The sequence below is a fragment of the Canis lupus genome, chromosome 29 (genome assembly GCF_003254725.2).
Source record: "Canis lupus dingo isolate Sandy chromosome 29, ASM325472v2, whole genome shotgun sequence".
In the NCBI taxonomy this organism is placed as follows: Eukaryota; Metazoa; Chordata; class Mammalia; order Carnivora; family Canidae; genus Canis; species Canis lupus.
In genome coordinates, this window is record NC_064271.1 from 34,933,341 (window position 1) to 34,945,612 (window position 12,272).

A 12,272-nucleotide genomic window follows, 5' to 3' on the forward strand; every position below is an offset into this window, starting at 1 on the left:
GAAGACATACAGACATAGAGAAACATGTGGTAGGGGTAGAACAATGGAGTCACAGGCAATTTTCAATTTGTCATCGCTTTTTACTGAATCTATGCTTTTGAATGCCACGCTGCCAAAATCCAAGATAAATGTGAGAAAACTATGACCCTGCACTGAGTTACTAAATTATTACCATAGACATGCAGCTGTGTGTCTGGGTCTGCATAAAAGCACCTCCTTGTCATTACATAGGTATCAATAAACCTGGATGCACTTACAGTGTGATCATTAGTAAGTCTCACACAGTTGAGATTTAAGAGAGTCCCAGCCACTCCAATGTGGCCTTTTTTAACAACAACAATTGGGAGCAGCTCAAAATAAGACAAGACAAAGCAAACAAAGAGAAAACATATTTTACCAGTAAGAATGATCTCTTCTATCCTTTTCCTGTGGGTAATCACTCATCTTTCTCTGAACAGAGCCCATTTTTTCTCCATTCCCCATCACTTTCCTAAGTGAAAGTCCTGTGCACTTTGCTCTCAGAAATAAGAAGAAACCCTTATGTAGCTCAAGCCTTAAACACTCGACCAATCTCCTGATGGAGTCATCTGGCTTCTGTTTCTTATACTTTCATAGCACCTGTGAATAGCTGAGGCTACCTTACATTTTTGACTGTGAGAAAAACTGGACGGGGCTGGTCTGAGTGCAGTGGTGTTTACAATACAGATTTCTTGGGACGCCTGGGTGACTCAGTGGTTGAGCGTCTGCCTTCGGCTCAGGGCATGATCCCAGGACAGGACCCATATCAGGCTTCCTGCATGGAGCCTGCTTTTCTCTCTGCACATGTCTTTGTCGCCCCCCCCCCCGCCCCCCCCCTCTGTCTCTCATGAATAAATGAAAGTTTTTTTGTTTTTTTTTTAAATAAAAACTGGAAGGTCTCCAAATAGCAACTTTGACCACTTCTTGACTTGCCTAAAAGAAAGTTCTGGACTCTGTGATTTCTCAGCTTCCTTCAAGTAAAGCCAACTGGGACACTTGACATAAAATAGAGAATGACCTCCATTTTGAAGTCTGGGATTCACTGAAGGGCTAGGGGCCCTAAGAACACCTTTGTCAGAATACTATTTACACCCAAAACCCTTTTATGATGATAAGTCATAAGCAACGTTTTATCTTTCGATTCAGCCCTTATTCTAAGTCAGTTTATCAGTCAATTGGCTAATATTTAGAGGAAGTGCATCTGCTCCATGCGTAACACCCTGCTCAGTGCTTTAAGGGAATTCCCTTAAAATAAGCAGCTAATTGTGTGAATGTTTATAGAACGTGTACATCCATAAGATGTTTCCTTCTTAGAATCCGTTCAAGAAATAATACTTACTCTGATAATACTCTTAAAAAGTATTTTGGACCATTCATTTGGAAATACCTTTATTTTTTTTTAAAGGCTTTTTATTTATTGAGAGACACAGCAAGAGAGAGAGGCAGAGACAGGCTGAGGGAGAAGCAAGCTCCCTGCAAGAAGCCTGATGTGGGACTCAATCCTGGATCCCCGGATCACGCCCTGGGCCAAGGGCAGACGCTCAACCGCTGAGCCAGCCAGGTGTCCCTGGAGATACCTTTAGATCCAATTTTCAAATCATGAAAAACTCAATCTCACATTTGCATCAGTACAGTAAATACAGACCCTTAAGTGAAAAGATGGGAAGTTCTACTCTAGAGAAGGAAGAAATCCTTTCAGTAGAGATCGGCCAATAAATGGCAAGATATCTGTTCTATACACAGCAACTTGCTCAGTGCTTTAAAGGATTATCTTTAAATAATTTGCTGATTATAAAAATTTTAACAAAATCTGTACATCCCTGAGCAATTTCCTTCTCAGAAGCACCTCAGGAAGCAATATAATGATACTGTGATTGCTCAAATATGCTTAAGCTTTCCATTTAAACTTACCTTTAGACACAGTTTACCAGCCTATGAGAGACTGAATCTCATTTTGTTTGGTTATAATTAATACAGGACACTAAATGAAAAAGTCAGTCCTGCTATACTTTGGAGCTGAAAGTGTTTCAATTGACATTGGCCAGGAAACGATCTATGAAAGAAGATTTAAAGTGGATCTTGAATACAAATAAGTATTCGGTTTACGCCATTCTGTTTGTAGACATCTGGAGAGATGCAGGTGGGATCCTACATGGAAACAAAGACATCAGTAAAGGACAACACAAGTGCCGTTTCTGAAAGTGTGAATAGATGTAGCTGAAAAAAAATGTGTAGGAGAAACAAAATTAGGGTGGTCATTTGTACCAATTATGGAGACCTCTGGCAATGCATGAGGTTTGGCCCTAAACCACATTCCAAAACTATTTTTTTACGATGGTCCTATAAACCTTCCCATTAACAGTTGGGTGGGATTCATTGTTTGACAATACTCAGCCCCGATAGTGCTTTCATTAGCTAGTCTAAGCAAGGTGCTTATTAACGGTTTCGCATTTCCTACAGCACTTCCATTTTGTCAGATAATTGTAACTAACATTATTTGATGAACACCTCATTACTTTTGGAAAATCAGTAGGAGAGAGTATGAATAACAAGTGACCCACATCATTAGAAGGCCGAGTGAAAAATGTAGCCTATTTTTCCAAGAGTGGTGAACGAAAGACAGTTGTGTAGATCATGTAAGTTTGCCAAGACAACCTCTTATCCACCAAAGCTGGGTGTGTTGGAGCTTTCTTCCAGTTTACACATCATTTTAAAATTCACGATTGGGTGAATTCTTTATGTTACTCTCCTTGCTTTATATTGTTCAATATATCTTCCAGTCTTGACTCTTGATCCTTTAACTTGTCCTCAAGCCTCAAAATCTGCCGCCTGTACCATTATATTAGTCACCAAGGCAATGCTTAGGGCAGGTTGTAACATGGGCAGAGATTGCCTTCATCTGGCAAATTCCCTCTGTGAGTACTATTCAAATATATTTGAATATTCAGTGCCTTCTTCATTCCTGGTCATTCAGTCATGTCCATGACCTCAAGAAAAACCATTATGATACTTGCATGGAGTATTATGAAAGATTGCACAGGATAGCATTATGGGACTTTCTAAAAGAAATAACAAAAGCAGGCTGGAAATCGTTAGGGAAGGCTTCCAGGTGGAGAAGAAACCTGAGTTAGTCTAAATGATAATCTGGATCTATCCAGAGAAAATGTAGAGGTAAATAAATGCTGTCAGAGGCATGAAATAAGCAAATATTCAGAGGAGAAAGAAGCGAAGCTTTGAGGGAACGGCAGGTAAACTTAGCAGAGGGGCCCTTTGGGCAGTCAATCTGGGATGAGGGAGGGGAACGAGGCTGGCAAAGTGATCAGGGACTGGTCACAAAAGGTCCATATGCCACAGCATAGATGTGGTTCTTCACCCAGAAGGTGAAGAGATTGCCAATAGTGAATTTTAAGCAGGAGTATTGTATGAAAGATTACAAAGTTTTAGGAAGATTTTTTCTAGTTGCAATGTTGACAATGGGTTAGAAGTACTCAAGACTAGAGATAAGGAATTCAGCTAAGAGGGTAGTTTAATATCCTGAAGGAGAAATTATGGAGGCCTGACTTAAAAACATGGTAGAGGGAATGAAGGGGGAAGACCTAGCAATATTGTAGGAATAAAATCAATAAAATTCTGTGCTTAATTGGATGTAATGAGTTTGTGAAAATAAAATTCACTCTCTGAGGATTGAAAAAGCATAATATATGTAATGTTGCTTGCAAGCTAGTGTTCAAAAATACTACTTATGATGTTAATTCTGTTTATGCCATGTTGTTCTGTACATTTCAGGGATGGAATTTCTTGTAATTATACAAAATTGACTTCCTTTTAGTCTGAAGTTGGTTTTCCAGTACATATTTTCAGGAGGATTTTCACTACATGTAGAGTTTGCTGAATTCCTACAATAATGTCAATTAATTACTTTTTTCTAGATTTTGTTGGTCAATGGCTTTTCTTTCGAGTTGTGCAGCTCAAGAGTATATCCTTTCTCTCCCTCTCTCTTTCTCTACCTTCAGCTTATTTCCCAGGTGGTGATGAGAGATTTTATCCTAATTGGATAGCCCTCCATATCCTATAAACCTAAGTTCTGAATACAAGAGTTTCTTTCTCGTTCAGCTGTGGCCAAATTGGCAAAGGTGCCATGACCTAAAAGCAGGGTCTGCATGACAGTCTTAGACAGCATACGCGGGCTGTTTCTTCTACTGAGACACGATTCTATCAGTTTTAGAGTCTGTGAGAAAGTTTTAATTTTAAATGGATTTTAAATGGCCTCCTCTCCTTTTCTTCTTTTAAAAAAAAAATCAACATTTTCTGCCTCTTGTCTTTGTTTTTAAGTGTTAACCCACAAATTGAATACAGCCTGTACTTGGCAAATGAATATTAAATGCTTTTTCCTGGAAATGTGTTTGCTCATTAAATTTGACAGTCATTGCTTATGTGGTAAATGTTGTCAGTGCCAAGAACTATCTGGCATGGCTGCCAGCTACAGGTCCATTATTTTAATTGCCTTTAACCTATAATCAATATTTACTGCTTTCCATAGAAAGAGACTGCATAGCTAAGCAGTATGAAAAGTGAGTTTATTCTTCTGCACCTTGGTTTCTGCCTTTAGATCTAAAAGATAATATTAAATGCTTCCTCTGGGTACTACTTTATCAAAAATGTTGCCTACCACTTCTTTTGTGAAATTCTCACATTAGCCAAATCATGTCTACCTGAAAAGAAACCGTTTGAATTTATGGCTAAGCAACTCAAACTTCTGTTTCATTGTAAAGTTATCTACATCTTTTTGCTTTTGTCATTGGAAAAAGGTTCTGAATTTTAATAGCATTTATTGAGGAATGCATACTTTCAAGCATAAAATCACCAGGATTTGCCCTGGGAATTTGGAGAACAGCTAAGCCTGCAGGTAAAAATCAAGAGACCCTAATTGGGAATAGGCAGGGTGCAAAGGCAAGAATCGTCCTTTGATCTTTTAAACATGTAAGTTGACAACAGGGAGCCATTGAAAAGTATTAATCTGAGGCGGCACTATGTAAATGGCTTTGTAAAAAGATCACTCTAATGGTAATGTGAAGTGAAACTGAAATCATGGACTCAGGAAAAGGGGAGAGTCTTAATATGAACAGGAACTAAAAGAAATACAACAATGTTATGCATCAGAAATAGTATAATAGTGTGTGTGTGTGCATGTGTGTGTGTGTGTGTGTGTGTGTGTAGACCTTGGCACATGAATCTTCCCTGCAAGATTTTTTATAACAAGAAATATTTGGAAAGAACTTAAATTGTCACAAATCAGATATGAAGATGCTACAATTGTTTTATGAAGCCAGTGAATTTGATTTCTAAGTATAGTTATATAAATTAATGTTCATGAAACATGGTTGACATAAAATAATATTCATGACACATCAAGTGAAAAGTGCACATGTGGATGATATACTCACATTATATGCAAATAAACCCATCTAGAAGGAAACATGAAAATGTTATCTCTATATAAAATGTTATCTCTATATGACCATATATATAGCTTACTTAAATTATCCTTTTATTTAGCTTTGTTTTCTAAATGTTTACAGTGAGTGAGCATTATATGCATAATTTCTGCAAGGGCCCACGTGATAAAAGATTATACTGCTATGCTACGGATATGGTCACAAAATTTGAGAAAAGAGCACAATTTTGGAAGTCAACATTAAATTTAACTGGAATTTGATGACTTTGAGTTTATTTGGATCCCTAATACATTTCAAGCGATTGACCAATATCACCGTCAGTGCAGCCATCCTTTAAACATTTATTTGATGTGTATCATAACCTTACTTTGTTGGAGAAGAGAGATGACGGTTTCATAATCAAGGAACTTATGTGCAGTGACTTATTATAGTTTACCCTCTAGCTACGCTACCCGGCATAATTATCTAGTCAAGGAATATCTACAACCAGCAAAGCACTAAAGTTTTCAGTTACAGAGATTAGTGTCTCTTTCCAAATAAAAGTCTAAACTCCCTCGTATTCTAACAGAAAGTATCTTTAGCTAAAATAGAATTGAAATGAATTAAGCAAAAAAAAATTTATAGCATTAAACATCCTGTATGGTTAGGATGAAAAACAATATTTTTCCAGTCACAGAAAATATACACCAAGTAATACATTACAGCATACTTCATTCAAAAAATAATTTTTTCATTGTCTATCTTGTGCAAGGCACTGTGTTCTGTAGAGCACACAGAAATTACGAAGTGTACTTTGATCTCAAGGAGGTAACAAGCAGTTGAAATGAGAGAAGTATTGATAACCAGAAAGCAAGGGAAATACAAGTAAGTATAACAGCAATAAGAATCATACAGATAAACTCACTGGGTAACAACATTTTAAGCCTTAGATTTTTAGAAGAAACTGAGGATACTGAGTACCCTCCCATTTCAGAGAGGGCCAATACACCCAGGACTTGCCAAGAAAATTATGAAACTTATTATTATTAGCCATCATAACCCCCATCATATTCCTACAGATAAAATGGGTTCCATTTTAAATAGATTCCTACAGATAAAGTGGGTTCCACTTTATTGAATGTTTTTCTGCTAAAAGAGAAAGACAAACTTGAAGATATAAATATTTTAAAGGCTCCTCATGGGACACATACATACACCCTGAGTCAAATCCATAGAAAAGTTGCTCTACACCTTCATAGAAAATGTAGCTCTTGACGTAGCTCCTAAAGATCCTATCCTTTTGTGCTATCCTCCCTGGACTGGTCTCTAACAAATAGAAATTGGCAGAAATGATGGGTGTTACTTCTGTAATTAGGTTACAAAAAGACTGAGGCTTTCTCTTTCTCTCTGGTCTCCACGTCCTCGGGTCACTGCTACCCTATCATGTGCACACTTGGGCAGCCTGTAGAGAGGCCCATGTGACAAAGAAACAATATTTGCCAGCAACCCGGGGCTTGGAAGTGGATTGTCCCTCAGCTGAGCCTTGAAATGATAGTGACGGCCTGCCTGAGACCCTGAGCCAGAGCCTCCCAGCTAAGCTGCACCTGTTTTCCTTTACCTGTTTCCACAGACACTGCAGGATAATAAGTATTTGTTGTTCTAAGCTGTAAAGTTTCGGGATAATTTGTTATCCAGCAATAAATAATTAATAAATCTCATAATTCTTAAAATAGAAATTGAAACAATTAGAAATTATTCACATATCATACTGACAAAGATTGAATATCAACGATGCCCACTGTTGACAATGTGTGGGAAAAGGGACTCTTGTTTACTGTTTGTAATGTGTAAATTGGTTCATTTTTTAAGGGACGATAATTTATCAACATGTACTAAAGTTTTAAATGTTCCTACCCAGTCATCCAGCAATTTATCTGATAGTTTGGGCACTCGCACAGATAATCTGTGTGTCCATCGATAGAGAAATGATTATATTAATTAGTGTTCACATATAGAGTGGAATATTCTATGGTTTTTATGAAGAAAGGGTATATCTAAATGCGCTCAACTGCAAAGTTGACATGGAAGTAAGGTTATCTTTGCTTTATTTTCCATTTCTTTTTTGTCAGTTTTCAAAGACTCTCACCCCTGAACCTGACAATGTTTTTGAGCAATGCTTATTCTACCCATTAGTAAGACAGTTTGAAGAGGAAAATGTTGACCCAGAACCCACTGCCTGGGTTCACATCTCTTCTCAGCCACTTCTTCTGTGACCTTGGACAGCTTACTCTGTGGCTCAGCTTCTCCATCAGTTAGATAGTAATGGATACTGTCTCAGAGATAGGCTGTAAAAGTGAAATGAGTTAACGCTAAGTCAAGACTTAGAATAGTGCTGGAACATAGTAGAGACACACGAAGTGCTGATAAGTTGTTTCTAAACAATTTCTAAATTGTTAATATATTTGGAAATAGAAGTTCTCTAGAGAGAATGCTCTAGATATCTCCCAAAGAAGAATTTGGGAAAGTTCTAGGAGATGGCTGAGCAGCAGGTAGTTTCAAGGATATGATCTTAGAATAGTTCCATCAGATCTGCTTTTCATGCATTTCTTTTCTTAGCGTCCTCCATATTCATACCCTCTGCTTAATTACCAAGAGAATTGTGTGGAGCGGGTTAAAACCCTACTTGAGAAAATTTACATGTGTTCCCTTGGACATTAAAAAATATTATTTTCCCTGGAAATGGCAAAATTATTCTCTTGAAAAATATAAAAGAAATGCCCTTGACTGCATCAATAGCCTAATTGCATTTCTAGATGACCCACCATTACCAAGATGCTAGTATCCAGGCACCACTCTCTGATGGGTCTGTCCCAACACCAATTTGAAAATGCTCATGAAAATTCAGTCTTAAGCATGAAAGAGGCTATGACTACCGTAGAGGGAGAACAGCTCTGCTGGAGCTCGTGCTTCTGTACACAGGAACAGGAGATTCACAGAACACACGGCACTGAAGAGGACACGGAAAGAAAGTTTCCAGTAGCCAGAGGGAAACTGGAAAGAAAGACTATCTCCCTCAAGCTAAAATATTTGAAATGATTCCTATTTAAAAAAGGAAAGTGCCCATTAGGACTATGATTTTTTTAGATTATAATTATGAAAAAGGTATAGATGATTATTAAAATTGCACAGAGATTGATGATGGAAAGCCAGACAAAGAAGGCAGTGACAGGGAATGGGACAGGATTTTGGAAACTCACCCAATACCATATAGGATGAGAGTATGGATATAGACATATATGAGTGCAGATATTTTACTATAAATCTGAAAAAAGGGGGCACTCAGGTGGCTCGATGGTTGGGTATCTCCCTTTGGCTCAGGTTGTGATCCCTGGATCCTGGGATTGAGTCCTGCATCAGGTTCCCTGCATGGAGCCTGCTTCTCCCTCTGCCTGTGTCTCTGCCTCTCTCTCTGTCTCTGTCTCTCATGAATAAATAAAATATTTTAAAAATTCTGAAAAAAGTAATTTGTATTAAATACCTAAGAAAACATCTCTCAGTCATGATAATATCTACTTAAAATTTTTACTATACAAGATAAAAGAGCGGATGGATGACACAGTACTGGTTTCTCTCCATTATTTAGTTTGAAATCATTTTAGAATAAATTTTTTAGCCTAATTTTTCAAAAACTAACAATGTTGGAATCAATTACAATATTGGGATGGATCTATATGGCTAGTACATTTATGTCAGCCCAGAAGATAATACTATTACACTTATTTTATGAGATGTTAGAAGTAATTTGAGCATTTCTAATTTTTTTTAAAGCCAAGTTCTTTTTCTTTAGGCATTACAGTATGAACTTCTGCACTCTTACAAACTGTTCCGAATTTCTGGAAGAGATTTAAAGTACTGACATTTCTTTAGATGATTTCATGAATAAATAATACATGTCAAATCACTTGTAGAGTGTAATGCAAAATATGAAGTTTTTTTTAAAAAACAACACTATTGTTAACATAGTAAACACAACTTACTTCTCTGTAAAAGAATATTTAAAATATGCTCTATTTATATCAAGCACTAATCCTTCTAGAGCTTTCTGCTCTAATTGTCTAGGCCATTGTAGCATTTAGAAATATAATTATGTCTAAAGTTTCTTTAATGCATAATTTTTTTAAAGATTTAATTTCTTTATTCATGAGAGACACAGAGAGAGAGAGAGAGAGAGGCAGGCTCCATGCAGGAAGCCCGACATGGGACTTGATGCTGGGACTCTTGGGATCACGCCCTGAGCCAAAGGCAGATGCATGCTCAACCGCTGAGCCACCCAGGCATCCCTTCAATGCAAAATTCTTAATGGTTTAAATCCAAATGTTCAAAAAGTTTGGCTTGACAGTGTCTTGTGTGTGTGCGTGTGTGTGTTACAAGTATTTCAACAAATTATACTGATATTGTTCTTCTCATTTAGCCTTCAGGACATTTTAGGAACCATAAAGGACCTGGATTTTGTCCTATTTGCAAGTTAGCAAGTTTCAATGATGCTGCTGGTTCCATGGATATTGAAAACTGACACAAGATACCTGGGTCAGGAAAAAAAAAAAAAAAAGGTTTGATAACCCATGGTGAAGCAAGCAGCATGAGCAGGTTGTTTGTGTCATCTCCTTTTGCCAAGTCCCACAGGGGCAGGGTGAATGGGGCCATGTGAATGGCCTGCCCACCGTTGTGGCTTTGGTGTAGGAGCGGAACTCTGAATTTAAGAACTCAGGAGTTTGGGGATGGGCAGTAAGCCCACTGCCCTTTGCACTAGAGGAAGACATTCTCTTTATTCTATTGCATAGTAAGCGTGCTTGCTTTTGCTCCAGAGGGAGAAACTATTTCTATGTTATCAAAGGCTGTTAGCTACACCAAAGTCCTTGAAAAGGTAGTCTGTAGCAAAGGATGGTAAATGACTTGCTTGCAAGACATGCAGAAATGAGAGAGGCTGATGGAGAATTGTCTCCCAACAGGGAAAGCAAAGCGAAAGCAGAGCATCATAATTGCCAGATTCACAAATGTTGTTTCAGTGATGTAGCATTAAATCCTCAAACGATGGCCCCAATCACCAGTTGAATAGATGGTTTGATTCAGATCAATATTGCAAATAAGAAAACAATATTCTAGTTTTCTGATCTCTAGTGGATATTACTTAGACCTTACTCTAAAAAATATTGTTACTATATTTAATATGGGAACCCTTGACATATGTCAGTTTATAAAAATAAAAACAGAAAATTATTTTCAATTGGATATCTATGCGACTATGCATTAGCATGAGGTATATATGATTTCTGCAAATTAAAAATATCAAATGAAATATGGCACTGGCATCTTTTTTTTTCGGAACATTTATCCATTCCAAATCATTTGGAGAAGCAAGGAAAAATATGTTGTTCACATTGTATGAATTTACCTGGATGGATCTTAGAAATGTTTGGATCTTTTAACATTCTATCTTCGTATAATTGAATACAATTTCTGAGCACCTTGCTGTGTAAGTTCATAAAATACAAATACCATCTTTCTTTCACAAAAGGCACATTACTCATAGAATATTTCATTATTTAAAAAGCATATTAAAAATTAATTTATCTAAGATATTAGGTTTATGCCAATCTGTGGCCTAGTCAGGATATGTCCAAATCAAGAATGTTACCTTTAGACATTGCCTTTTACTTCTCTCAACACTACTAAATTTATTTTTCCAAATACACAGAAAAGTAAAAAGAATAGTACAATGGAAGTCTATGTACCTTTCACTTGAATTGACAAACTAAGACGTTCTCATGTACTTTTTCATAAAGATTTGAAAGGAAGTTTATATATTAAAATACTTCCCTCTTATGTTATTCCAATGATTGTTTTCTCTTAAACTGAAAATTTTCAGTTCCCACAGTACTAATACATTTGTTGCATTGATCGTACAATAAATACAAAATGGTTTTTGAATTGCAATACCAAATTCTATGAAAAATAAACCCAATTAGAAGATTTCTTTGCATTTCCTTTTTAATCTTAAAATATATTCTACTATGGGGGTAGCTGGGTTAAGCATCTGCCTTTGGCTCAGGTCATGATCCCAGGGTCGTGAGATGGAGCCTCCATTCAGGCTCCCTGCTCAGCGAGGAGCCTGTTTCTCCCCCTGCTTGTTCTCTGTCAAATAAATAAATAAAATCTTTAAAAAATGTATTCTACTATGGATATACAGTCAGAATGTTACCTGAGACTTCCCTGGATATTTTTCTCCTGTGCATATAATATCAATTTGCTATGTAAATAAGTTTATCTGTTTCAGATTTGTTTTCAATTTGGGGGGGGGGTCTTTCTATAATCCCATATTATGACTTTATTTTAAACAATAAACTTCGTAGCAAATTATTGCTTCCATCTCTAATTCCCTCCTTTCCATTTGGAGCATCCCTAGATGATGACTCTTCTGATTGACCCTTTCTTGGGTAACACATTCTGCATTTCACTTTGCAAACATAAGCAAAAAGGACAGAGAGAGAGAGAGAGAGAGAAGGAATGCAAGAGAGATCAAGAGTTCATTTCTTACATTAAGGGCAGCAACCTATTTAGAGAGTCATGTTGCATCTTTTTTCTTTACTAGCTACAAATAATTTGCGGCCAGTTCTTGATTTTTTTTTTCAGTCATATAGAAATAGTTTGTGTTGATATTCCATAGATTATTTTAACTCCTGCTAATGGATATTTAGATAGTCTCCAATATTTTGCTGTAACAAATGTCACAATGAAAACTTTATACTAGACTTTTGTTTT